Source organism: Theropithecus gelada, chromosome 3 (genome assembly GCF_003255815.1).
Source record: "Theropithecus gelada isolate Dixy chromosome 3, Tgel_1.0, whole genome shotgun sequence".
NCBI classification, from domain to species: Eukaryota; Metazoa; Chordata; class Mammalia; order Primates; family Cercopithecidae; genus Theropithecus; species Theropithecus gelada.
Window position 1 is genome coordinate 1,462,873 of NC_037670.1, and position 27,947 is coordinate 1,490,819.

Genomic DNA, 27,947 nt, shown 5'->3' on the forward strand with positions numbered 1-27,947 from the left:
CCGGGAGCTGCCCAGTGGGGCCTGTGGCTGGAACCCCAGGCTAGGCCTTTGGGGAAACGGGACCCTCACCCTCAGCCCCAGCCAAGAAGGGCGAGGTCTGCTCCCCACCCCGGCCCAGGCTGGACGATCCAGGGTCGCAGGCCAGAACAGAACCCCTGAGATCGGTGGGATCCCCCTGTTTCGTCAAGGAGCACCTCCACTTGCTTTCCCCAGCAGGAATTTGAGCTGGCCCCATGGGAGCTTCTTCCATGCCTGTGTGATGCAGCCTCTTGCAGGGATGCCCGTCCTTGGGATGCGGCCATAGCCTTGACCCTGGGATTCTGGAGCCCGGACCTTAACCCAGGGGCCAAGAGCTCCCTCTTGGTGTTGCAGGCACATAAAGATGCAGGGAGAGAGGCCAGGTGCAGTAATCCCTGCACTTTGGGAACCCGAGGTGGGGGGCGGGGGGGGGGGGGGGATCACTTGGGGCCAGGAGTTCGAGACCAGCCTGGCCAACAGACAGTGAAACCCCGTCCCTATTTTGTAAAAATTAAAAAAAAAAAAAAGTTAGCGGGGCGTGATGACGCGCACCTATAATCCCAGCTACTTGGAAAGTCGAGGTAGGAGAATCGCTTGAACCCGGGAAGCAAAGGCTGCAGTGAGCCAAAATCACACCACTGCACTCCAGCCTGGGCAACGGAGCAAGACTCTGTCTCCAAAAAAAAAAAAAATTGCAGGGAAAGGGTGCCCTGCGGGACCCCACTTTACTCCAGTAGGGAAGGCACCGTGTGGGAGAGGTAGAGGAGGAGATCTGGAGACAGCAAAGGAGACATAGGTTTATGGAGGGTACTTTCATACAGGGACCGGTTCAGTGGTCATTGCTGGACATGAGAACCACTACGATTTGTAAAAAGCATGCAGCTTACATAACATTTTCAACTAGCATCCTGTTACTGGTGGAGTTCCGGGTGGTGAGTCCCTACACATCAGCAGCAACCTCAATTCTCGCCTCCTCAGAAGAAAGAATTGCACTGAAGGGTATAAGGCAGAAAGCCAGAGGAAGGCCAGTTGCAGAGCAGTAGTAAAAGTTTATTAAAAAGCAGGCCAGCGCTGGGCGCTGTGGCTCAAGCCTGTAATCCCAGCACTTTGGGAGGCAGAGGTGGGAGAATCACGAGGTCAGGGGTTTGAGACCAGCCTGGCCAATATGGTGAAACCCCGTCTCTACTGAAAATTAGCTGGGCATGGTGGCATGCGCCTGTAGTCCCAGCTACTCAGGAGGCTGAGGCAGGACAATCTACTGAACCCAGGAGGCAGAGGTTGCAGTCAGCCGAGATCACACCACTGCACTCCAGCCTGGCGACAGAGCAACACTCAGTCTAAAAAAAAAAAAAAAAAGCAGGCCAAGTGCAGTGGCTCAAACCTGTAACCCCAGCACTTTGGGAGGTCAAGGCGGGAGGATTACTTGAGGTCAGGAGTTTGAGACCAACCTGGCCAACATGGAGAAACCCCATCTCTACTAAAAATACAAAAATTAGCCGGGTGGCGGGCACCTGTAGTCCAAACTATTCGGGAGACTGAGGCAGGAGAAATGCTTGAACCTGGGAGGCAGAGGTTGCAGTGAGCTGAGATCATGCCACTGCACTGCAGCCTGGGCTACAGAGTGAGATGCCATCTCAGAAAAAAAAAAATTATTAAAAAACTTTAGGGCCGGGCGCGGTGGCTCACGCCTGTAATCCCAGCACTTTGGGAGGCCGAGGCGGGCGGATCACAAGGTCAGGAGATCGAGACCACAGTGAAACCCCGTCTCTACTAAAAATACAAAAAATTAGCCGGGCGCGGTGGTGGGCGCCTGTAGTCCCAGCTACTCAGGAGGCTGAGGCAGGAGAATGGCGTGAACACGGGAGGCGGAGCTTGCAGTGAGCCGAGATCGCGCCACTGCACTCCAGCCTGGGCGACAGCGCGAGACTCCGTCTCAAAAAAAAAAAAAAAAAAAAAAAAACTTTAGAACAGGAAGGAAAGAAAGAAAGTATAACTTGGAAGAGGGCCAAGTGAGTGACCTAAGAAATCAAGTGCTTTGGCCGGGCACGGTGGCTCACGCCTGTAGTCCCAGCACTTTGGGAGGCCGAAGCGGGCAGATCATCTGAGGTTGGGAGTTCGAAACCAGCCTGACCAACATTGAGAAACCCCATCTCTACTAAAAATACCAAATTAGCCAGGTGTGGTGGCGGGCACCTGTAATCCCAACTATTTGGAAAGGCTGAGGCAGGAAAATCGCCTGAACCTGGGAGGTGGAGGTTGAAGTGAGCCAAGATCACGCCATTGTACTCCAGCCTGGGCAACAGGAGTGAAACTCCGTCTCAAAAAAAAAAGAAAGAAGCTAAGTGCCCAGCTTGACCTCTAGACTCGGGGTTTCATAGGCTGGCATCCTACCAGGATATTGCCACTCCTGATTCCTTAGGTGGGGCTCTGAACACACGTTCTTCTTAGACCATAAAGTCATTCGCAGGATGCACAGCAGTTACGGATGTCGGGTGCCTCTGCCATACGGCCTCAGGTCCTAGGAACCTGGCCTGGACACAATTGTTTGTACGATTACTCCCCCACCCCCTTTTTCACACTCACCAAACCCACCTTCTGAAAATGGACCTTAATACTGGAAATGGAGTCCCCAGCGCGGTGAAAATAAATACATTCTAGGAACTGACAAGGCCTGAAGGCTTTTTCCCAAATGTTTACACGGTTTTTTTTTTTGTCATATTTTCTTATTTTTTAATTTTACTTTTATATTCCATTAGTGAAATGTTGACATGCTTAATTAAATTAGGATACAGTTCATTGTTTATGAGGCAGCTTTAGGCCAAATTTAACAAAAGTAAGAAAAAGTAGGATGCAGACGTTTGTACAGTATGTAAAAATCAGTAATTCAGGCCAGGCTCAGTGGCTCACGCTTGTAATCCCAGCACTTTGGGAGGCTGAGGCGGGAGGATCACCTGAGGTCAGGAGTTCAAGACCAGTCTGGCCAACATAGTGAAACACCGTCTCTACTAAAAATACAAAAATTAGCCAGGTGTGGTGGCAGGTGTCTGTAATCCCAGCTACTAAGGAAGCTGAGGCAGGAGAATCACTTGAACCTGGGAGGAGGAGGAGGAGAAGGAAGAAGAGGAAGAAGAGGAGGAGGAAGAGGAGGAGGAGTGAGAATCACTAACTGCCACAAGAATGGCACCAAGCCATTCATGAGGGACCTGCCCCTATGACCTGAACACCTCCCACCAGGCCCCACTTTCAACATTGAGAATCAAATTTCAACACAACACTTGGTGGGGTCAAACAAACCATAACCAAACCACAGGATAGGGACTATTATTATTACCATTTCTCAAATGTGGAAACTGAGACACATGAAGATTCAGTAACTTTCCTGACACCACAGAGCTAGTAAGATGCAGAACTGGGGATCTGACCTAATCAATCTGTTTCCAAGTGCTTATTGCTGTCACTGTAAATCAGTCTGCCATACCGCCTCACAAAGACTTTTTTTTCTTGAGAAAGTGTCTTGCACTGTCACCCAGGCTGGATCACAGTTCACTGTAGCCTCAACCACCTGGGCTCAGGTGATCCTCCCGCCTTAGCCTCCCAAGTATCTGGGACTACAGACACACGCCATCACACCCAGCTAATTTTTTTTTTTTTTTTTTTTTTTGAGACGGTCACCCAGGCTGGAGTGCATTGGAACAACCTCGGCTTACTGCAACCTCCGCCTCCCGGCTTTAAGCGATTCTCCTTCCTCAGCCTGCTGAATAGCTGGAATTAGAGGTGCGTCACCATGCCTGGCTAATTTTTGTATTTTTAGTAGAGACGGGGTTTCACCATGTTGGCGAGGCTGGTCTCAAAACTCCTGAGCTCAGGTGATCTGCCTGCCTTGGCCTCCCAATGTGCTGGGATTACAGGTGTGAGCCTTCATGCCAGGCCCTATGCCCAGCTAATTTTTAAAACATTTTGTTGGCCGGGCGCGGTGGCTCAAGCCTGTAATCCCAGCACTTTGGGAGGCCGAGACGGGCGGATCACGAGGTCAGGAGATCGAGACCATCCTGGCGAACACGGTGAAACCCCATCTCTACTAAAAAATACAAAAAAACTAGCCGGGCGAGGTGGCGGGCGCCTGTAGTCCCAGCTACTCCGGAGGCTGAGGCAGGAGAATGGCGGGAACCCGGGAGGCGGAGCTTGCAGTGAGCTGAGATCCGGCCACTGCACTCCAGCCTGGGTGACAGAGCAAGACTCCGTCTCAAAAAAAAAAAAAAAAAAAAAAAAAAAAAAAAAAACATTTTGTTGGCCAGGCACAGTGGCTCATGCCTGTAATCCTAGCACTTTGGGAGGCCAAGGTGGGTGGATCACTTAAGGTCAAGAGTTCAAGACCAGCCTGGCCAACGTGGCGAAAGCCCATCTCTACTAAAAATACAAAAATTAGCCGAGTGTGGTGGTGCACACCTGTAATCCCATTTAATCGGGAGGCTGAGGAAGAATTGCTTGAACCTCGGAGGTGGAGGTTGCAGTGAGCTGAGATCACACCACTACACTCCAGCCTGTGAGACAGGAGCAAGACTCCATCTCAAAACAAAAACAAAAACAAAAACAAAACACAAAAAAACACATTTTGTAGTCTGGGCATGTTGGCTTATGCCTGTAATCCCAACACTTTAGGAGGCTGAGGCAGGTGGATCATCTGAGGTTGGGAGTTCGAGACCAGCCTGGCCAACATGGAGAAACCCTCATTTCTACTGAAAATGCAAAATTAGCCAAATATGGTGGCACACGCCTGTAATCCCAGCTACTTGGGAGGCTGAGGCTGGAGAACCACTTGAACCCAGGAGGCGGAAGTTGGAGTGACCCAAGATCACACCATTAAACTCCAGCCTGGGCAACAAGAGTGAAATTCCATCTCAAAAAAAAAAAAAAAAGTTTGTAGTCAGGGTCTCACTATGTTGCCTAGGCTGGCCTTGAACTGCTGGCCTTGAACTGCTGGCCTCAAGCAATCCTCCCAGCTCAGATTCCCAAAGTGTTGAGATTACAGGTATGAGCCACCGTGCCCAGCCTGAAAGACTTTCAAATTTATGTTTGAAGAAGGAATTGACAGAGTCATGGGTTTTTTAATACACTCATATATGGAGAGAAAAGGAAACTGTCAATTTTCACCATATATATATACACACACACGTATATATATGAAATGTATAGATTTTTTTAAAACTTTTAAAAAATTATTTATTTATTTATTCATTTTTGAGATGAAGTCTTGCTCTGTCACCCAGGCTGGAGTGCAGTGGCACAATGTTGACTCACTGCAACCTCCACCTCCAAGGTTCAAGCGATTCTCCTGCCTCAGTCTCTCAAGTAGTTGGGACTACAGGCGTGTGTCACCATGCATGGCTAATTTTTTGTATTTTTAGTAGGGACGGGGTTTCACCGTGTTAGCCAGGATGGTCTCGATCTCCTGACCTTGTGATCCACCTGCCTCAGCCTCCCAAAGTGCTGGGTATACTGGTGTGAGCCACCGCACCCAGTCAGATTTTTTTTTAATAGAGATGGGGTGTTGCTATATTGACCAGGCTGGTCTCGAACTCCTGGCCTCAAGTGATCTTCCCATCTCTGCCTCTCAAAATGCCTGGATTACAGGTATGAGCCACCACATTTGGCCCATATATATATAAATACAAGTGTTTATATTTTTATATCTACAGAGATGACACTTGATATTTTAATTGCTACTTTAATATTTTAATATCAATACGATGACAGCAATTATCAAGCACAACACCCAATTAGAATAACAGGCATTTCCAATCCTCCCGCCTCAGCCGCCCTCTTGCGTGGTTTTTGAGGTTAAAGTCTTCTTGGTTTGGGTTTTTTTTTCAGCAATATCTAAAACTAATCTCTGAATTATGAGTGTCTTCAAAGACCTCCTCCCCTTTGCATAAATACTTCCACGGACAGTTGTTTTATTATTTAAAATAAACTTTATTGAAGTTTACATACAATAAAATGCACTCATTTTAAGTGTATAGGTTGTTTTGAGACAGGGTCTCACTTGAACTGTATAGTTTGATGAGGCTTAGCAAATGGATATATCTGAATACCCACTGCCACTATCAAGATATAGAACTTTCTGCTTAGATGCAGTGGCTCATGCCTGTAATCTCAACTTTGGGAGGCTGAATTGGGAGGACTGCGTGAGGCCAGGAGTTCCAGGACAACCTGGGCAACACGAATGCACCCGGTTACAAAATTTTTTAGAAACGGCCGGGCGCAGTGGCTCACGCCTGTAATCCCAACACTTTGGGAGGCCAAGGCGTGTGGATCACCTGAGGTTGGGAGTTTGAGACCAGCCTGACCAATATGGAGAAACCCCGTCTCAACTAAAAGTACAAAATTAGCCAGGCGTGGTGGCCCATGCCTGTAATCCCAGCTAATTGGGAGGCTGAGGCAGGATAATTGCTCGAACCCGGGAGGCAGAGGTTGCAGTGAACTGAGATTGCATCAACGCACTCCAGCCTAGGCGACGAGCAAAACTCCATCTCAAAAAAAAAAAAATTTAAATTAGCCAGGTATGGTGGCATGCACCTGTGGTCCTAGTTTCTCAGGGGGCTGAGGCAAGAGAATCACTTGAGCCAGGAATTAGAGGCAGCAGTGAGCTGTGACTGCAATACTGCATACCAGTCAGAGCGACAGAGGAAGATGCTGTCACAAAAAAAAAAAAAAAAAAAAATTAAGGCCAGGAGCAATGGCTCACACCTGTACTCCTGACACTTGGAGAAGGCAAAGTCGGAGCATCGCTTGTCCCCAGGAGTTCCAGACCAGCTTGGGCAATATAGTGATATATCATCTCTACAAAGAATATTTTAAAATTTAGCCAAGCGTGTGGGCAAAGGCCTGTAGTCCCAGCTACTTGGGAGGCTGATCACTTGGGTCCAGGTGGGGAAGTCTGTAGTGAGTAGCGCCATTGCACTCCAGCCTGAGCAACACAATGAGACCCTGTCTCAAAACAAAAACAAAAACAAATCAACAAAAAAGAACTTTCCCTAGGGCTCTGCGGTGGCTCATGCCTGTAATCCCAGCGCTTTGGGAGGCAGGCTGATCACCTGAGGTCAGGAGTTTGAGACCAGCCTGGACTACACGGTGAAACCCCGTCTCTACTAAAAATATAAAAATCAGCCAGGTGTGGTGCACGCCTGTGGTCTCAGCTACTCAGGAGGCTGAGGCAGGAGAATTGCTTTAACCTGGAAGGCAGAGGTGGCAGTGAGCCAAGATCAAGCCACTACACTCCAGCATGGGCAATAAAGCAAGACTCCGACTCAAAAAAAAAAAAAAAAAAAGAAAGAAAACTTTCCTGTTACTCCAGGGAGTTGCCTCTGACCCCTCCCAGTCAATCCACCTTCCACCCCTGACCCAGGCAACCACTGATCTGCTCTGTGTCACTACGGATTAGATTTGGTGTTTCTAGAATGTCACATCAGTAGAATTATATGGGATGCTCTTTTGGGTCTGGTTTCTTCCACACAGCATATTTTTGAGATTCATCCATTTCCTGTATGTTTCAGTATCTTGTTCCCAAGGACCATTTTTAGCAACAGAAAACAGAACAAATTTCATGAGTATTTCAGTTACACACCTTATTCAGATAAGATTCTTTGAATCAATTTTATGACATGAAATGTTGTCTACCACTTTGCAGCTGCTGAAAAGAAGAGACACATCCTCTTTCTTTTCTTTCTTTCTTTTTTCTTTTTCTCTTTTTTTTTTGAGATGGGGTTTCGCTCTTATTTTCTGGGCTGGAGTGCAATGGTGCGATCTTGGCTCACCAAAACCTCTGCCTCCTGGATTCAAGTGATTTTCCTGCCACAGCCTCCTGAGTAGCTAGGATTACAGGCATACGCCACCATGCCCAGATAATAATTTTTGTGTTTTTAGTAGAGACGGGGTTTCACCATGTTGACCAGGCTGGTCTCAAACTCCTGACCTTAAGTGATCCACCTGCCTTGGCCTCCCAAAATGCTGGAAACATATTTTATTGCATTTTTTAAATATCACAAAGGGGTCTCAGGAATCATTTGGCATCTTTTTTTTTTTTTTTTTTTGAAATGGAGCCTTGCTCTGTTGCCCAAGTTGGAGGGCAGTGGCATGCTGTCAGCTCACTGCAACCTCCGCCTCCTAGGTTCAAGCGATCCTCCTGCCTCAGCCTTCCCAAGTAGCTGGAACAATAGCCACACGCCACCACGCCCAGCTAATTTTATATTTTTAGTAGAGAAGGGGTTTCTCCATGTTGGCCAGGCTGGTCTCAAACCCCTGACCTCCAGTGATCCACCAGCCTCAGCCTCCCAAAGTGCTGGGATTACAGGCGTGAGCCACCATGCCCAGCCAGCATCTTCTTATTTCTATAAGTCTTATTCATAGACTCTTAGATCCTATTCATCAGCATCCTGATCTGTTTCCTTTTTTTTTTTTTTTTTTTGGAGACGGAGTCTTGCTCTGTCGCCCAGGCTGAAGTGCAGTGGCACAATCTCGGCTCACTGCAAGCTCTGCCTCCTGGGCTCATGCCATTCTCCTCAATCAGTCTCCCGAATAGCTGGGACTACAGGCGCCTGCCACAACACCCAGCTAATTTTTTTGTATTTTTAGTAGAGATGGGGTTTCACCATGTTAGTCAGGATGGTCTCGATCTCGTGACCTCGTGATCCGACCACTTTGGCCTCCCAAAGTGCTGGGATTACAGGCGTGGCGTGAGCCAACGCGCCCAGCCTGATCTGTTTTTTTCAGAGACACAGATACTATCCAACATTTTTCTTTTTCTTTCTTTTTCTTTTTTCTTTTCTTTTTTTTTTTTTTAAGACAGAGTCTCGCTCTGTTGCCCAGGCTGGAGTGCAGTGGCACAATCTCAGCTCACTGCAACCTCCACCTCCCAGGTTCCAGCAATTCTCCTGCCTCAGCCTAACAAGAAGCTGGTATTACAGGTGCTCACCACCACAACTGGATAATTTTTGTATTTTTAGTAGAGACAGGGTTTTACCATGTTGGCCAGGCTGGTCTCAAACTCCTGACCTGAACTGACCCTCCAGCCTCGGCCTCCCAAAGTGCTGAGGTTACAGGCATCAGCTGCCACACCTGGCCAGTCATTCAACATTTTTCTGATATCTTTGTTTTAGCTGTTGTGTTTTACTGAATTAAAGTATCTGAATTTGGTAAACATTTGTAAATCAAAGAAAATTACTGAAGCATGTCTCAGTCATTTTTAGAGGTCATTTTGCCAAAGTTGAGGATGCAGTGGGAGGAAAAAAGAAATAAAAACCACAGGAAATATTTGTGATGCATGCTTTTTTTTTTTTCCAAAGACGGTTTGGGGACTTCAATATTTAAAGGGAAAAAGAGGCCAGGCTGGGTGACGCATGCCTGTAATTCCAGCACTTTGGGACGCCTAGGCAGGCAGATCACCTGACGTCAGGAGTTTGATATCAGCCTGGCCAACATGGTGAAACCCTGTCTCTACTAAAAATACAAAAATTAGCTGAGCGTGGTGGTGTGTGCCTGTAATCCCGGCTACTCGGGAGGCTGAGGCAGGAGAATTGCTTGAACCCAGGAGGCAGAGGTTGCAGTGAGCTCAGATTGCACCACTGCACTGCAGCCTGGGCAACAGAGCAAGACTCGGTCTTAAATAAATAAATAAATAAATAAATAAATGGAAAAAGAGTGAGTAGTAGGGGAATGCAAAATTAAAAAACAAGCGGGGAGGGATAACAAATGGAAGCACCAAACGATTGTGTTCCTTTCAGTTGTTGATCAGCGTTTACAGCATCCACATTTTACATATGGAAAGAAAAGGGAGGAGAAATAGTCAATTATGCATTTATCTTGCGCTCAGTGAATCTGCATTTTTTCATAAGATAAATAAACATAGAGTACAGGAAGCAGCCAGATACGCTTGTCTCCGGTGCACAGAGGGATGACTTTTAGTTCTGTCCTTTGTCCTTTACCTGTGAAGACAAGTTTTTTGTTTATGTTGTCAGGGTGAAATTCAACAGAACTGTTTTGGCCAGGCATGGTGGCTCGTGCCTATACTACCAGCACTTTAGGAGGCCAAGGTAGGAGGATTGCATGAGGCCAGGAGTTGGAGACCAGCCTGGCCACCATGGTGAAACCCCATCTCTACTACAAATACAAAAATTAGCCAGGTGTGGTGGTGCACACCTGTAATCCTAGTTACTCAGGAGGCTGAGGCAGGAGAATCGCTTGAACCAGGAGGTAGAGGTTGCAATCAGCTGAGATGGTGCAATTGCATGCCAGCCTGGGCAACAGAGCAAGACTCTGTCTCAAAACAAAACAAAACAAAACCAGAACTGTTTTACATGAAATTCAAGAAATTAAACCAAACTGTTGGTTTTCCTTTCACATATTCAATGTCAGTAACTCATCTTTCTGGGTTTGAGATACTGAATGAGCAATGTCTGGCCTCATCCAAACCCTAGTAGATTTATCACCCTGCAGAGGTTTTATGTAACACACTTGTGCTGAAGTTTTCTGATGAATGATCATAGCTGCAAAACCTTTTATCATTTGAAGGAACAAGTGTAATACAACCCAAGAAATTTTGAATATCAAGACCCTACCCTCTTCCCTGAATAATGACTGTGAAAGGAAAATAAATCTCAGGACCACCAACTCACTAAGCCAAAGGCAAAAGTCAAGCTGGAAACTGGATCATTCAAACCTGCCTCTCCCATTTTGTCCCTAAATAGATAGCTACAAAGATTTTTTTTTGTTGTTGTTTTGAAACGGAGTCTCGCTCTGTCACCCAGGCTGGAGTGCAGTGGCGCGATGTCGGCTCACTGCAAGCTCTGCCTCCTGGGTTCATGTCATTCTGCCTCAGCCTGCAGAGCGGCTGGGACTACAGGCGCCCGCCACCACGCCTGGCTCTTTTTTTGTATTTTCAGTAAAGACGGGGTTTCACCATGTTAGCCAGGATGGTCTCGATCTCCTGATCTCATGATCCGTCTGCCTCGGCCTCCCAAAGTTCTGGGATTACAGGCGTGAGCCACCTTCCCGACCTACAAAGATTTTTTTTTAAAAAGCTACGTACCTCCCTCACGATTCGCCCATGAGGAAATTCCTTGTGGACCTCAAGATTTTGACCTTAGAACAGTTCTGTTGAATTTCACCCTGAAAATGTAAATTGATAGCTTATCCTTGCACGACAAAGGATAGACCCCAAGGTCATCCCTCTGCTCACATGAGACAATTGCGTATCTGACTGCTTCCTCTGCCCCATGTTTACTTTCTCTTTTAAAAAACAAACAAACAAACAAACAAAACCTTAAAAAAATAGGCCAGGTGCGGTGGCTCACACCTGTAATCCCAGCACTTTGGGAGGCCAAGGCAGGCAGATCAAGAGGTCAGGAGATTGAGACTATCCTGGCTAACACGGCAAAACCCCGTCTCTACTAAAAATACAAAAAAATTAGCCAGACATGGTGTCAGGAGCCTGTAATCCCAGCTACTGGGGAGGCTGAGGCAGCAGAAGGGCATGAACCCGGGAGGCAGAGCCTACAGTGAGCCGAGATCACGCCACTGCACTCCAGCCTGAGCAACAGAGCGAGACTCTGTCTCAAAAACAAAACAAAACAAGACAAAAAATAGAGACAGAGTCTTGCTATGTTGCCCAGGCCAGTCCCAAACTCCTGACCTCAAGTGATCCGCCCGCCTTGGCCTCCCAATGTGCTGGGAGTACAGGCATGAGCCACCATGCCCGGTTGCTGTCCTGAGTTTCATGGAGACTTCATGACATAGGCATGATTTGGTTTTTACTTTGTTTTTTGTTCTGTTTTGTTTTTGAGACAGGAGCCTAGCTCTGTCACCAAGTCTGGCAAGCAGTGGTGCAATCATAGCTTGCTGCAGCCTTGATTTCCTGGACTCAAGTGATCCTCCCATCTCCACCTCCTGAGTAGCATTACCATTCCTGGCTAATTGTTTTATTTGTAGAGATGGATTCTCACTATGTTGCCCAGGCTGATCTTAAACTCCTAGCCTCAGGCAATCTTCCTGCCTTGGCCTCCCACAGCGCTGGGATTTCAGACATGAGCCACCGCGATGGCCACATAGACATGATTGATTAAATCATTGGTCACTGATGATCAACTCAACCTTCAGCTCCTCCCTATCCCTGGAAATCTGAGGGCAGAGGGCTGAAATTTCCAACCCCCTAATCACAAGGTTGACTCCCCTGGCAACCAGTCCTCATTTTGAGGCCATTCACGAGGCCCCAGAAATCAGTCGTCTCATTAGCATCCACAAAGACACTTACCACTTTGCAGATTTCAAGGGTTTCAGGAGCTGCGCACCCAGGAAACAGGGGCAGAGACCATATATGTGCATTTGTGTATATATGTATATATGTTTGTGTATGTGTGTGTGTGTATTCTTTGTGTGTGTTCTTTCTTTTACACTGTAGTTTTCAGATCTTACAAATATATATCATTATTTCATGTTTATATAATAAAAGGAAAATAAAATCTCGGGACCTCAGACTCGCTGTGCTACAGGGAAAAGTCAAGCAGGGAACTGGGTTACGCAAACCTGTCACCCATTTTATTTGATAAAGAGATAACTACAGGCCAGGCACCGTGGCTCACGCCTGTAATCCCAGCACTTTGGGAGGCCGAGGCAGTCAGATCATGAGGTCAGGAGATCGAGACCATCCTGGCTAACACGGTAAAACCCTGTCTCTACGAAAAATACAACAACAACAACAAAAGTAACCAGGCATGGTGGTGGGCACCTATTGTCCCAGTTACTCAGGAGGCTGAGGCAGGAGAATGGCGTGAACCCGGGAGGTGGAGCTTGCAGTGAGCCGAGATAGCGCCACTGCACTCCAGCCTGGGCGACAGAGAGAGTCTCCCTCTCAGAAAGAAAGAAAAAAAAAGATATCTACAAAGATAAAAGTCTGCATACCTCCCTCAGAATTTGCTCCAAGAAAATTCCTTGTGTGCCTCAAGATATTGACCCTAAAAGAGTTCTGTTGAGGCTAGGTGCAGTGGCTCATGCCTATAATCCCAGCACTTTGGGAGACTGAGGCAGGTGGATCACCTGAGGTCAGGAATTCGAGACCAGCCTGACCAACATGGTGAAACCCTGTCTCTACTAAAAATACAAACACTAGCCAGGTATGGTGGTGGGTGCCTGTAATCCCAGGTACATGGGAGGCTGAGGCAGGAGAATTGCTTGAACTCGGGAGACAGATGTTGCAATGAACCAAGATCATGCCACTGCACTCCAGCCTGGGCGACAGAACAAGACCCCACCTCAGGAAAAAAAAAAAGAGTTCTGTTGAATTTCACCCTGATAATGTCTATGGATAACTTATGTTCACAAGTGATGAACAAACGACAGAACTAATAGTCACGCTTCCACCCACCTGAGACAAATCCATGTCTGGCTGCCTCCTCTACTCTATGTTTATTTATCTTATGTAAAATGCAGATTCACTAAGTGCAAAATTAATGGGCAGGTGGTTCTTCTACCCTCTCCTTCCACATGTAAAATGTGGATTCAGTAAACACTGATCAAAAGATTCAAATGCAACTGCTTTCAAATGCAACTCTGTTAGATATATACCTTCTCACGGCCGTGCGCAGTGGCTCACGCCTGTAATCCCAGCACTTTGGGAGGCCGAGGCGGGTGGATCACAAGGTCAGGAGTTCGAGACCACAGTGAAACCCCGTCTCTACTAAAAATACAAAAAAATTAGCCGGGCACAGTGGCAGGCGCCTGTAGTCCCAGCTACTTGGGAGGCTGAGGCAGGAGAATGGCAGGAACCCAGGAGGCGGAGCTTGCAGTGAGCCGAGATCGCGCCACTGCACTCCAGCCAGGGGAACAGAGCGAGACTCTGTCTCAAAAAAAAAAAAAAAAAAAAAGATATATACCTTCTCTTTTCTCTTTCTTTGCTTTTTCCCCTACTGCCCACTCTTTTCCCTTTATTTATAGAAGTCCCCAAACCCTCTTTGGAAAAAGCACAGATAGCAGATGTATCCTGTACTTTTGCGTGTGTGTGTGTGTGTATGTTTTTCCTGGACACGCCCTCAACATTGGCAAAATCAACTAAAATGAATCAGACGCATCTCAGTCCTTTTCTTTGGCTTGCGATATAAATGGAATCATAGAGGCCAGGCACGGTGGCTCACGCTTATAATCCCAGCACTTTGGGAGGCCGAGGCGGGTGGATCACCTGAGATCAGGAGTTCCAGACCAGCCTGGACAACATGGCAAAACCTTTTATCTACTAAAAATACAAGAAATTAGCCAGGCTTGGTGATCCCGCCTGTAATACCAGCTACTTGGGAGGCTGAGGCAGAAGAATCACTTGAACCCAGGAGGTGGAGGTTGCAGTGTGCCAAGATCGTGCCAGCACACTCCAGCCTAGGTGACAGAGTGCGACTCCACCTCTAACTAACTAACTAAATAAATGAAATCATAGAATGTGTGGTTATTTGCCTCTTAATGTTTTAAAATCAAACATTTACTCTATAATTCTGCTTTGTACCAAAATTCATCAGAAATAATCTTTTTAGCTCTGTGATTTTATTTTCTTTTCAAAATTAGCTGAACATTATAGCAAAACTGAGTTACAATTTTCTCCTGCTTTCCCTGAAGAAAAGCCCTGAGGGATTTTGTTTTATTTTGTTTTTAGGTTTTTGTTTTTTTTTTTTTTTTTTTTTTTGAGACACAGTTTTGCTCTTGTTGCCCAGGCTGGAGTGCAGTGATGCGATCTCACTGCAACCTTCACCTCCCAGGTTCTAGCAATTCTGGTGATTCAGCCTCCTGAGTAGTTGGGATTACAGGCACGTGCCACCACACCTGGCTAATTTTTCTATTTTCAGTAGAGACAGGGTTTCACCACCTTGGCCAGTCCGATCTTGAATTTCTGACTTCATGATCCACCCACCTTGGCCTCCCAAAGTACCAGAATTACAAGCATGAGCCACTGCGCCCGGCCATCTCTTTTCCATCAGTGGAAACATGTCTGTTGTACTGGAACAGGAATTTAAAGAAATTAAAGAATGTGTAAGCAGACACTCAGTTGTATGTAAGAAAACCCAATTCCCCCTGAGAAAGAAAGAGCTGAAGTCCTTTAAAAATTAGCTGCCTGTTTTTCTGTGGCTAGCGAGCCTTATCTCTCCTCCTTTCCCAGGCATTGTGAAGACCCTGATTCCCTAGCTGTGCAGCTGCAAGGTCACTAGACAGAGAAACTCAAGTCATAAAACATGTTTTTCCTTGAAAAGTAAGAAATGATGTAATGCATGTCTCAATTAATTAAATAACTGTCTTGTTTCTTGCTTCTGTAATATGCTTCCCCTGCACAGATCTCCCCCTACCCCATAAAATGCTTTTTTATTTGTTTTTTTATTTTTTTCGAGACAGAGTCTCGCTCAGTGGCCCAGGCTGGAGTGCAGTGGTGCAATCTCAGCTCACTGCAACCTCCACCTCCTGGGTTCAAGCAATTCTCTGCCTCAGCCTCCTGAGTATCTGGGATTACAGGGCCCACCACCATGCCCGGCTAATTTTTGTATTTCTAGTAGAGACAGGGTTTCACCATCCTGGCCAGGCTTGTCTTGAACTCCTGACCTCAGGTGATCCACCTGCCTTGGCCTCCCAAAGTGCTAGGATTACAGGCGTGAGCCACCGTGCCTGGCCTACAAAATGCTTAAAAGGTAACTTAACTCTATATTCAGGGCTCAGTCCTTTGGTTGTTAAGCTGACTGGGCCGGCGCACCTAAATAATAAATATTCTCCTCAGTCCCTTCGGTCTCTCTGATTCCTCATCAATACCACTACATTGCCTTATACATTTCCTTATACCTTTCCTTATAAAAAAACGTACTCGGGCGGACACGGTGGCTCACACCTGTAATCCCAGCATTTTGGGAGGCCTAGGTGGGCAGATCACGAGGTCAGGCGATCAAGACCATCCAGGCTAACATGGTGAAACCCTTTCTCTACTAAAATAAAAAAAAAACCAAAAAATTAGCCAGGCATGGTGGTAGGCACTTGCAGTCCCAGCTACTCAGGAGGCTAAGGCAGAGAGACCCTGTTAAGAGGGTCTCTCTGTTAAGAGGTCCACTGTTAAGAGACCCTGGCTTAAGCAGAGAGAAGTCTCCTTCTGCAAATACTAATGCCACTGGAAAATGAATACTTTGCCCTACCTTTTGGAAAAGAGAATATATAGAAATTGGCAACTGAGAGATTCAGATGGGTATACTGGCACTTTTAGATAGGTTCATTTTAGATGATTATTTTTAATCGGAAATCTAGTGACTGGCCTCCCTCTTTGGGGTAAATCACTCTCTCAACACAGAACATTTAAGACATTTGGCAACTTAGTTGATTTTAGAATTGGATAACATTCTCAAATAATTTTACATTTTTTAAAATAGGGAAATTCAAATATAGGGTTACTGGTTTTCCTTATTTTACAGATGGGGTTGAGGATTTGGTCTTTTTGATTCCATTTTTGGAAAGGATGGTGTATTAAACCAGCCAAACAGTGTCTTAGGACTTATATTTTATATACTACAGCTATTACTTGGTAAGTATTTCTCAATACAAAAATAAGTTTGTTATATTCCATTTACCACTTTGTGTCTTTGCCTTGAAGTGTCTTGATGTTAAATAAAAGCATGTGTTATTTATAGAGCCACTAGCATGTACAACATCTTTGTATTGTGAAAACTTGATTCGCTAAGATTTTATTTTATTTTTATTTTATTTTATTTATTTATTTATTTTTTTTTTTTGAGACGGAGTCTCGCTCTGTCGCCCAGGCTGGAGTGCAGTGGCACCATCTCGGCTCACTGCAAGCTCCGCCTCCTGGGTTCATGCCATTCTCCTGCCTCAGCCTCTGAGTAGCTGGGACTACAGGCGTCCGCCACCTCGCCCAGCTAATTTTTTGTATTTTTAGTAGAGACGGGGTTTCACCGTGTTAGCCAGGATGGTCTCGATCTCCTGACCTCGTGATCCGTCCGCCTCGGCCTCCCAAAGTGCTGGGATTACAGGCGTGAGCCACCGCGCCCGGCTAGATTTTATTATAATTTATGTCACTTGCTGTTTAATCATGGAGAGCTGTATCTCATGATGTCCAGAAAAACCAGTCCCATTCCAGATATTATCACTCCCATCTTCCCTGTAAATGTGTTTCCTAGTTTTATAGACTCTGTAGCCTTGTAAAGATATCATATATTAAGGGGACATTAATGAGAAACCATATTCATAATCCCATGACCTTTACATATCCACTATTCCTACAGTCTTCTGCTTTTAAAGATAATTTTGGGGCTGGACGTGGTGGCTCATGCCTGTAATCCCAGCACTTTGGGAGGCCGAGGTGGGTGGATCATGAGGTTGGGAGTTTGAGGCCAGCCTGACCAACATAAAGAAAACCCCTCTGTACTAAAAATACTGAAAGGGTGGCTTGCCCCTCCACACCTGTGGGTATTTCTCATCAGGTGGGACGAGAGACTGAGAAAAGAAATAAGACACAGAGACAAAGTATAGAGGAAAAAAAGTGGGCCCAGGGGACTGGCATTCCGCATATGGAGGACCCGCACCAGCACCAGTCTCTGAGTTTTCTTAGTATTTATTGATTATTATTTTTAATATTTTAGTAAGAGGAATGTGGCAGGAGAGCAGGGTGATAGCGGGATGTCTGGATGTGTATGTAGGCAAGATTTATGTTTCTCTCCACCCAGACATCTCGGTGGAGTGAAGAATAACAAAGCAGCATTGCTGCCAACATGTCCCACCTCCCGCCACAGAGGGGTTTTTCTCCCGTCTCAGAATTGAACAGATGTACAATCGAGTTTTATACCAAGACATTCCATTCCCTGGGGCAGGCAGGAGACAGAGGCCTTCCTCTCATTTCAACTGGAAGAGGCTTTCCTCTTTTACTAATCCTCCTCAGCACAGACCCTTCACGAGTGTCAGGCTAGGGGACGGTCAGGCCTTCTCATCCCACGAGGCCATATTTCAGACTATCACATGGGGAATAACCTTGGACAATACCTGGCTGTCCAGGGCAGAGGTCCCTGCGGCTCTCCGCAGTGCATTGTGCCCCTGGTTTATCAAGACTGGAGAATGGCGATGACTTTTACCAAGCATACTGCCTGTAAACATTTTGTTAACAAGGCACATCCTGCACAGCCCTAGATCCCTTAAACCTTGATTCCATACAACACATGTTTCTGTGAGCTCAAGGTTGGGGCAAAGTTACAGATGAACAGCATCTCAGGCAAAGCAATTGTTCAGGGTACAGGTCAAAATGGAGTTTCTTATGTCTTCCTTTTCTACACAGACACAATAACAGTCCGATCTCTCTTTCTTTTCCCTATGTATCCCCCTTTTGTTTTTTACAAAATCGCCATCGTCATTATGGCCCGTTTTTGCTGGTTGTTGTCTTTTTGGAGTTGTTGGGTACACCTGTAGACTAAAACAGACAGAACAGGCACACAAGGATTAATAAAAAATTTACAATAGTGGAACTTTTGATAGTTTTAACCCAAGTGATGGGATTAAGGTCTGTGAGGCCATCAGCAGCTTTTACAATTGTCTCAGTTTTTGGTACCAAATGTAAATGGGCTTTTGATGCCTTAAAAAATTTGTTTTTTAATTTTGAAATATTTAAAGTAAGATTATTTTTTCTTTTTTGTAGATGGCATTTAACCGTGTCCCAGTGATGTTCAGACTCATTATAGGCTCGGGGTGTAATACAAAAATTTGACGTATTTCAGTCACAGTGTAACTGAAAAAGATGTTTCAAGCTCATGAGCCTATCTCTCATTTAAATGACAGCTTGTCTTAGATGATTAATTTGGTTTGCCAATTTTTGATCTATTTGGGTCTGAGAATTCCACTATCTTGAGGAATTCTTTTGTCAGTTATTTACGTATTTAGCAGTTTGAACAGAGGAGTGTAAAGCAATTCCAGCAACCGCAGCAGTAGCTGTGACTGCAATAAGACCCATAATCCCTGTCATTAAAGTAAAAATGAATCTTTTGGATCTTGTTAGAACTTTTTAAAATACTTTTGTTAAAATATGGACGGATGGGGAAGCCTCTCATGGTCAGTCTACGGACACAGGGATCCACACGCCCTTTCTTGCCCTCACTAGTAGAATACAATGCTGCCAATTAAAAGTTGAATCGGCCGGGCGCGGTGGCTCACGCCTGTAATCCCAGCACTTTGGGAGGCCAAGGCGGGCGGATCACAAGGTCAGGAGATCGAGACTACGGTGAAACCCCATCTCTACTAAAAATACAAAAAATTAGCTGGGCGCGGTGGCGGGCGCCTGTAGTCCCAGCTACTCAGGAGGCTGAGGCAGGAGAATGGCGTGAACCCGGGAGGCGGAGCTTGCAGTGGCCGAGATCGCGCCACTGCACTCCAGCCTGGGCGACAGCGTGAGACTCTCTCTCAAAAAAAAAAAAAAAAAAAAAGTTGAATCAATGCAAGTAAATAATCTAAAATTTTCACAGGTTATAGCTTGGGAATCTAGTTTAATAACTATGTTTTTTACAACTAGTATATAAGGGGGTTTTACACAACTTTGTAAAGGAATTGTTAGATTGGAATTTAGGTTGATAGTATAATATGGCTTGTAATTTTTTGTTTTTATAGCTTGATTTCCAGACCAAATTTTAATGTGGTGCGAAGCCACAGTAAGTTTTTATAATTTTGGATGTTTAGGACTAGTAACAGGACTAACTAACTTTGGTTGAGGTGATGAAATTCTCTTTTTACCACATTTTTATGGATAGGGTGGTTTTGACCTTTTATAAACCTGGTCTTCCCTTTTAGTTAAATCACTCTTATAGGTCGGATTAATGGGCCAGACAGATGGGGCCTGTGAACATGAGTCTGGCCCTTACAATTATAATATAATTGTCCTCAAGGGGCCCAGTTTATGATAGTTTTGAATTTGTTGTTTTGTAATACCACCGCAGTATCAGTCACACAGTTTTTCGAAACCAAGACTTTTGGGCCTTTTGATTTTTGGGGAATTTCTTTGGGGCAAGGCTACCCTTTAGGCCTAAATTTTAATGATCTTTGATAAGAAGAGTCCTGTGAATTATTTATCTGTGGCTCAAGTGACATTTCACTTACCATGTGATAAGTAAATCTCCTGGTGCCACTGACAGTATGTATTTCTACCCACCAATTTTGGGGTGTAGGCATTAAGCATCCATTAAGCATTTCTAGGCAAGTAGCGGGATAATAATCCCAATGGAAATATTTATTTTTTTTTTTAGGTTGGGCAGGGCAACGGTCATCTGTGGGGCCTGGTACCCATGCACTATTATTAACATATATTTTAATAGGATTATTTATCCATGTGACTGCCCGAATTAAGGGCAGGAAAGGCACATAGGCCCAGTAAGTATTAATTAGCTGCAGCTGTTTCTGCAGACATGGGGAGACTTACCACCGTTGATACAATTATCAAAGCTGTAAGCAGTATATTTTCTGGAGTTTGTGTTACCCTTGTTTTTTTTAGGCTTTTTTTTTTAGCTAACTGTGTCAGCTTCTTTAGTTGACCCCAGGTCGGCGGTTCCACTTTTTTGGTGGATGGTAGCTTTATCTGTTTTTTTGATATTGCAATTTTGTTTACTTGGCAAGTTGATGATGCTTGATTGTGGGTTTTTCGTTTTTGCAGAGGGTTTTTTTATTTTTTATTTTTATTTTTTTTTTTTTTTTGCAGCTTTGATGGGCTTATTGTAGATAAATGTCTAGTGGGTATTCATAGAGGAAGCTGATTTTTTTCCAGCGAAACACAAGTAAAGCCTCTTCCCCATGTTATTAACTTTTTCATTTTTTATGTCTTATTTTTGTTGTTTTTTCACCAAATCAGTTTTGTTTTGTTTTGTTTTTTTTCAGTAAAATGTTGTTTTGCAGAAGTAGTGGTCTGATTTTTGTCAATGTTTAAAAAATTTAAAGTATAGAGTGCTAGATTAAGTTTTATTTGGGGAGTGTTATATTCCTATTTTTTTGTTGTTTGTTTAACTAATTGAGCTTTGAGTGTTCTATTAGTTCTTTTAATTATAGCCTGTCCTTGGGAATTATAAGGGATTCCTGTTGTATGTGTAATTTTTCACTGATTTAGGAATTTTTGAAATGTTTTACTACAGTATGCTGGCCCATTATCTGTTTTAAATTTTTTTTGGAACTTCTATGATAGTAAAACAAGATAATAAATGTTTTTTAACATAGGAAGTACTTTGTTTTTTTGTCTAGCAGGTTGTTCATACAAAATGTGAATAAGTATCAACTGTCGGGAGGCCGAGGCGGGTGGATCACGAGGTCAGGAGATCGAGACCATCCTGGCTAACATGGTGAAACCCCGTCTCTACTAAAAAAAAAAAATACAAAAAAAAACTAGCCGGGTGTGGTGGCGGGCGCCTGTAGTCCCAGCTACTCGGAGGCTGAGGCGGGAGAATGGCGTGAACCCGGGAGGTGGAGCTTGCAGTGAGCCGAGATTGCGCCACTGCACTCCAGCCTGGGCGACAGAGCGAGACTCCGTCTCACAAAAAAAAAAAAAAAAAAAAAAGTATCAACTGTCACATGGACAAATGACAGTTTTTCAAATGAAGGTACATGTGTGACATCCATTTGCCATAACGTATTAGGACATAGACCTCTGGGATTAACTCCTGCCTCTTGAGTGGGCAGGTGTAGGACTTGACACTGAGTGCAATATTGTACAATATTTTTTTGCCTGTTTCTATGTGGTATCAAATATATTTTTTAGTCCTGTTGTATTTACATGAGTTAAGCATGAAGTTCTTGTGCTTTTATGAAGGCAGATGATACTAGCATGTCAGCTTGTTTGTTTTAGTTAAAGGCCCTGGTAAATTAGTATGTGCTCGAATATCAATAATATAAAATGGGAAATTTCTTTTTTTACAGTTTGTTGTAACAAATTAGACAGCTGGTTTAACTGATCATCCATACTATATTTGATTAGGGCTGTCTCAATATCCTTTGTAGCCTGTACTACATATCAGAATCTGATACAGTGTTAATAGGCTGATTAAAATCTTGTAATACTGAAATGACAGCAACCAACTCTGCTCTTTCAGTTGAGTAACATTAAATTTCAATGACTCGTTCTTTTGGCTTGGTGTAAGCCACTTTTCCATTGCTAGAACCGTCAATAAACACCATCAGAGCACTTTTTAAAGGTTTATATCTGGTAATTTTATGTAAAACCCAAGTAGTCAATTTTAAAAACTGGAAGATTTTTGTTTTTGGGTAATGATTATCAATAATTTCCACAAAATTAGTAAGATCAATCTGTCAAGTACCAGAATTGATAAAGGCTTGTTTAACCTGTTCCTTGTTTAAAGGAACAATTATTTTATCTGGTCACTTCCATACAATTTTACTATCTATAATCTTGCCCGACCAATTAATGTAGCCATTTGATCTAAATACAATGTAAAAGTCTTAATTGTACTGTGAGGAAGGAATGACCACTCCACAAGATCTGTATTTTGAACAATAATGTCTGTTGGAGAATGTGTAGTAGCAAAAATCAAAAGTTGGAGTGGGGCTAAGTGATCTATTTTATTTACTTGTGCTGACATAATTTTTTTTTAAACTAATTTAATTTTTTTAGTTGCCTCTGGAGTTAATGTTCTTTTACTATTTAATGTTGGATCCCCTTGCAAGATAGAGAACAAATTTGACATGGCATAAGTAGGGATGCCTGAGTTGGCCAAATCCAATTAATATCTCCTAGCAATTTTTGAAAGTCATTCAATGTTTTTAATGTGTTTTGTATTTTTATTTTTTATTTTTTTTGTGGTTTAATTTTCCTTTCCTTTACCTGTATTTCCAAATAATGAAAGGGAGTAGGGGTCTGAATCTTATCAGATGCTATTGTTAGTCCTGTATTTGTAACCTCTGTCTGTAGAAATGTGTAACAGTCAATTAATTTGTCTTTTGTTTTTGTAGCACACAAAATATCATCAACATAATGAATGATATAACAGTCTGAAAACTTGTCTCTAACTGGTTGAAGAGCTTGAGCTAGAAAAGTCTGACAAATAGTCGGAATATTAAGCATTTCCTGAGGCAACACTTTTCACTGAATCCTGGTGGCTGGTTCTTTATTTTTTATGGCTGGTATAGTAAAAGCAAATTTTTCAAAATCCTATTTTGCCAGAGGAATGGTAAAAAAGCAAACCTTTAGATCAATTATAATTAAAGGCCAATCTTTGGGGATCATGGGTGAAGAGGGCAATCCAGGTTGCAGAGCCCCCATGGGTTGAATAATGGCATTAACGGCTCTTAAGTCAGTCAGCATGCGCCTTCTGCCGGATATTTTTTGAATTACAAACACTGGAGAATTCTAAGGAGAGAAAAATAGGTGAAACATTTCCTTTTTAAAATAGTTTTTGACTATTTTATGTAGCGCCCCCAACTTTTTCTTAGGGAGCGACCACTGCATGACCCAGACAGGATGCTACAGGGTGAGTCTGAATTGTTCCCTCACCGTAGTGAACTGTAGGTTGGGCAATAATGGGCACCACTAGCCGAGTCACAGTGAGCCTAGTTTCAGGTTCCCTCCCCCAGCACTCACTCAGCTGAGGAGGAGGTGGCCATTGTGGTTTTAGTCCCAGTGGCCCTGATGATTTTGGACCTTTTCCCCCCGATTTTAATGTTTTAGGATAGATTACCTCCTGTAATTGATTATAGTCAACACTTTGTGTTGACCGAGCCATTACAGACTCTGCTACATATTTACAATGTGAACTTTCCATTCCTTTCTGGGATTCTGTTCCTGCCTCTTCTCTACAATCTATTTATTACAGAGCTTTCAGGGGCATCAGAAACTGAAACATTATCTTCTTCTATTTGAAACAGTTTTAAAGTTGCTTTAATAATGGCCCAATCATTCCATACTGTAAGTGGGATGATTTTACCTTTCCTACTTGTTTGTTTCAATTTTTTGCCAATTTTTTTCCCAGCCTTTTAGATCTAAAGTACCCTGTTCTGGAAACCATGGGCAGAATTGTTCTATTGTTTGAAATAGCATAATTAAATTTTTTGTAGAAGCTCTAACTCCCCCTCTTCTTAAGATAATTTTAATGAAGCTGAGATAAGAGGCATATTTACTTTCAGTTTGTCCCATTGTTACCCTGGGCTCCTCCAAGTGCACAAGCTTACCGCAACGCTGACCGTGGACATATTTGGGAATCTCTGGTCGACTGTCCTCAGTGCTTACCTTCTTAGCATACCTTCACCCTAAAGGCCCCACGTTGGGCGCCAGATGAAGGGGTGGCCTGCCCTTCCACACCTGTATTTCTTGTCAGGTGGGACGAGAGACTGAGAAAACAAATAAGACAGAGAAAAAGTATAGAGAAAGAAGAGTGGGCCCAGGGGACCAGTGCTCAGCATACAGAGGACCCGCACCAGCATCAATCTCTGAGTTCCCTTAGTATTTATTGATTACTATTTTCACTATCTCAGCAAGAGGAATGTGGCAGGAGAGCGGGGTGATAGTGGGGAGAAGGTCAGCTGTGAGCAAAGGAATCTCTGTCACAAATAAGTTCAAGGGAATGTACTATGCCTGGATGTGCACCTAGGCCAGATTTATGCTTCTCTCCACCCAAACATCTCAGTGGAGTAAAGAATAACAAAGCAGCTGCCAACATGTCTCACCTCCCACCACAGGGCAGTTTTTCTCCTATCTCACAATTGAACAAATGTACAATCGAGTTTTATACCGAGACATTCTGTTCCCAGGAGCAGGCAGGAGACAGAGGCCTTCCTCTTATTTCAACTGGAAGAGGCTTTCCTCTTTTACTAATCCTCCTCAGCACAGACCCTTCACGGTTGTCGGGCTGGGTGACAGTCAGGTCTTTCCCATCCCATGAGGCCATATTTCAGACTATCACATAGGGAGAAACCTTGGACAATACCTGGCTGTCCAGGGCAGAGGTCCCTGCGGCTTTCCACAGTGCATTGTGCCCCTGGTTTATCAAGACTGGAGAATGGCGATGACTTTTACCAAGCATACTGCCTGTAAACATTTTGTTAACAAGGCACATCCTGCACAGCCCTAGATCCCTTAAACTTTGATTCCATACAACACATGTTTCTGTGAGCTCAAGGTTGGGGCAAAGTTACAGATTAACAGCATCTCAGGACAAAACAATTGTTCAAGGTACAGTTCAAAATGAAGTTTCTTATGTCTTCCTTTTCTACATAGACACAATAACAGTCTGATCTCTCTTTCTTTTCCCTATAAATACGAAATTAGCTGGGCATGGTGGTGCATGCCTGTAATCCCAGCTACTCAGGAGGCTGAGGCCGGAGAATCACTTGAACCTGGGAGACAGAGGTTGTAGTGAGCTGAGATCGTGCCATTGCACTCCAGTCTGGGCAACAAGAGCAAAACTCCATCTCATAAAAATAAATAATAATAATAATTTGGGACCCGGTGTGGTGGCTCACACCTGTAATCCTAGCACTTTGGGAGGCCGAGAAAGGCAGATCACTTCAGTCCAGGAGTTCAAGACAAGCCTGGGCAACATGGCGAGACTCCGTCTCCACAGAATATACACAAATAGCTGGGTGTGACAACACACACCTGTAGTCCCAGTTACTTGAAAGGCTGAGGTGAAAGAATCCCTTGCGTCCAAGATATGGAGGTTGCAGGGAACCGAGATCACACCACTGCACTCTAGCCTGGGTGACAGAGCAAGACCTGTCTCAAAAACTAACAATAATTTAATGTGAACTCTGTTTCAACATAGTGTCGTTTATCCTAAGTGTTATTGTTAACATCTAGGTTTCACACCTTTTACTTCTAAATAATGCTGCAGTGATAAACTTTGTTTAAAGACCTCCTGCTCCTTACTTCTTTGAATTATCTCCACAACATATATTTCCAGGCATAGGATCAAAAAACACAGATATTTTCAATTTTTATTGGTGTTACCAAGTTGCTTCTCCCTCAGTTATTTGGTTTCCCTGAAGCTCCAGCCATCTTTATTTTTAAAACATGTTTTGTAAAATTTATTTTTTATTGTAATGATAATCTTCTTTATTGTAATGATTATCATTATATTAATCATGTAATGATAATCATTACATTAATCATGTAATGACAATAATTAGAAAAATAGCTAATAGTTACATATTAGTACCTATTACCTTAAATTTTACTCTTTTTAATTTCCTTTTATTGCTCATTTACTTATTAGGATCCCGATAATAGTACATTTTTATATATGTTACAAACATTTTATGCATTCTTTATCTTATTTTGTTAGTGTTACAAATTTGTATTGTATTTTTATACTTTTAGAGTTAAATCCATCCATTGTTACCTTTGCATTTTATTTTTCTTCTTTTTTAAAGATCTTGTTGCATACCAATGCTTTTGTATTTTAATTGTTAATATTCCATTACCTGTCAGCTCTTTTGATTTGGTTCATTAAAAATACATGCAACTCTTCTATCTGAAATTGATTTGTTATGAGGTAAATTATAAATCTAAATCATTCTCAGTAGTTCTGTCAAGTTTGCCCAGTTCCATATCTAAGTATTTATCTTGCAGAAGTACAAAGATGTGTGCACATGGATATTCATAGCAGAACAGTGTGAAATAGCAAAAAAAAAAAAAAAAAAAAGGAGTTAGCTTAGAAGTAGATAATGGTTGAATAAATTAGAAAGTACTATGAAATACTACGTAGCCATTAAAGGAAAAAGGAGATCTATATTTATATCCTAGAAAGATAAAGACACTATTTAGTGAAAAATGCAAATTTTGGTATAATAAATATAGGACAAACATGTTTGTATACATGCATGTAAATGCATAGAAAAGGGTCTGGTGGTTGGGAGGAGGGAGAAATTTCACTCTGTATTCTGTATATTTCCGTTTTGCTGGATTTCTAGAGAAGAATATGAAGTATAAGCCCAAATGCAAGGCATTTTCCCTTAAAGGCAAAGAACCTAAGAAAAGCCTTTAATTAGATTAACTTTTGAAGATAGAGGTGCTACAGCCAAATTTTTGTTTTACCATTAATTTAATGCCATGGTATATACATATTTTAAATCATATGTATCATATGTGTTTTTTCATTCGCATTTTTTGACTTGCATTTAGATGCTTCACATGATTTTAATGTTGGTGTCTTTGTGGGAGGCACATTTGAACTAACCCAACAGTTTCCAGAGCATGACATCTGTACTCACTTCTAAGCTGTTTGAGATACATTTTTAATTTAATTTTTTCATAGGTAATCCATTCACATGGTTCAAAACTTTTTAAAAAAGGACAGGATGCAGTGACTCATGCCTATAATTCCAGCATATTGGGAGGTCAACATGGGTGGATCACGAGGTGAGGAGTTCAAGACCAGCCTGGCCAACACAGGGAAACCCCATCTGTACTAAAAATACAAAAACCAGCCAAGCGTGGTGACACACACCTGTAATACCAGCTACTTGGGAGGCTGAGGCAGGAGAATTGCTTGAACCCGGGAGGTGGAGGTTGCAGTGAGCTGACATCACGCCATTGTACTCCAGGCTGGGTGACAGAGTGAGACTCCTTTAGAAAAAAATAGGCCGGGCGCGGTGGCTCAAGCCTGTAATCCCAGCACTTTGGGAGGCCGAGACGGGCGGATCACGAGGTCAGGAGTTCGAGACCATCCTGGCTAACACGGTGAAACCCCGTCTCTACTAAAAAATACGAAAAACTAGCCGGGCGAGGTGGCGGGCGCCTGTAGTCCCGGCTACTCGGGAGGCTGAGGCAGGAGAATGGCGTAAAAACCCGGGAGGCGGAGCTTGCAGTGAGCTGAGATCCGGCCACTGCACTCCAGCCTGGGCGACACAGCGAGACTCCGTCTCAAAAAAAAAAAAAAAAAAAAAAA

General features: G+C 43.6%; 1 pseudogene; it reads left to right on the top strand.

The window, feature by feature from the left end:
- Window positions 1–2,866: 2,866 nt before the first annotated feature.
- LOC112620582 overlaps window positions 2,867–27,947 on the top strand; it is a 28,941-nt pseudogene continuing 3,860 nt past the window's right edge.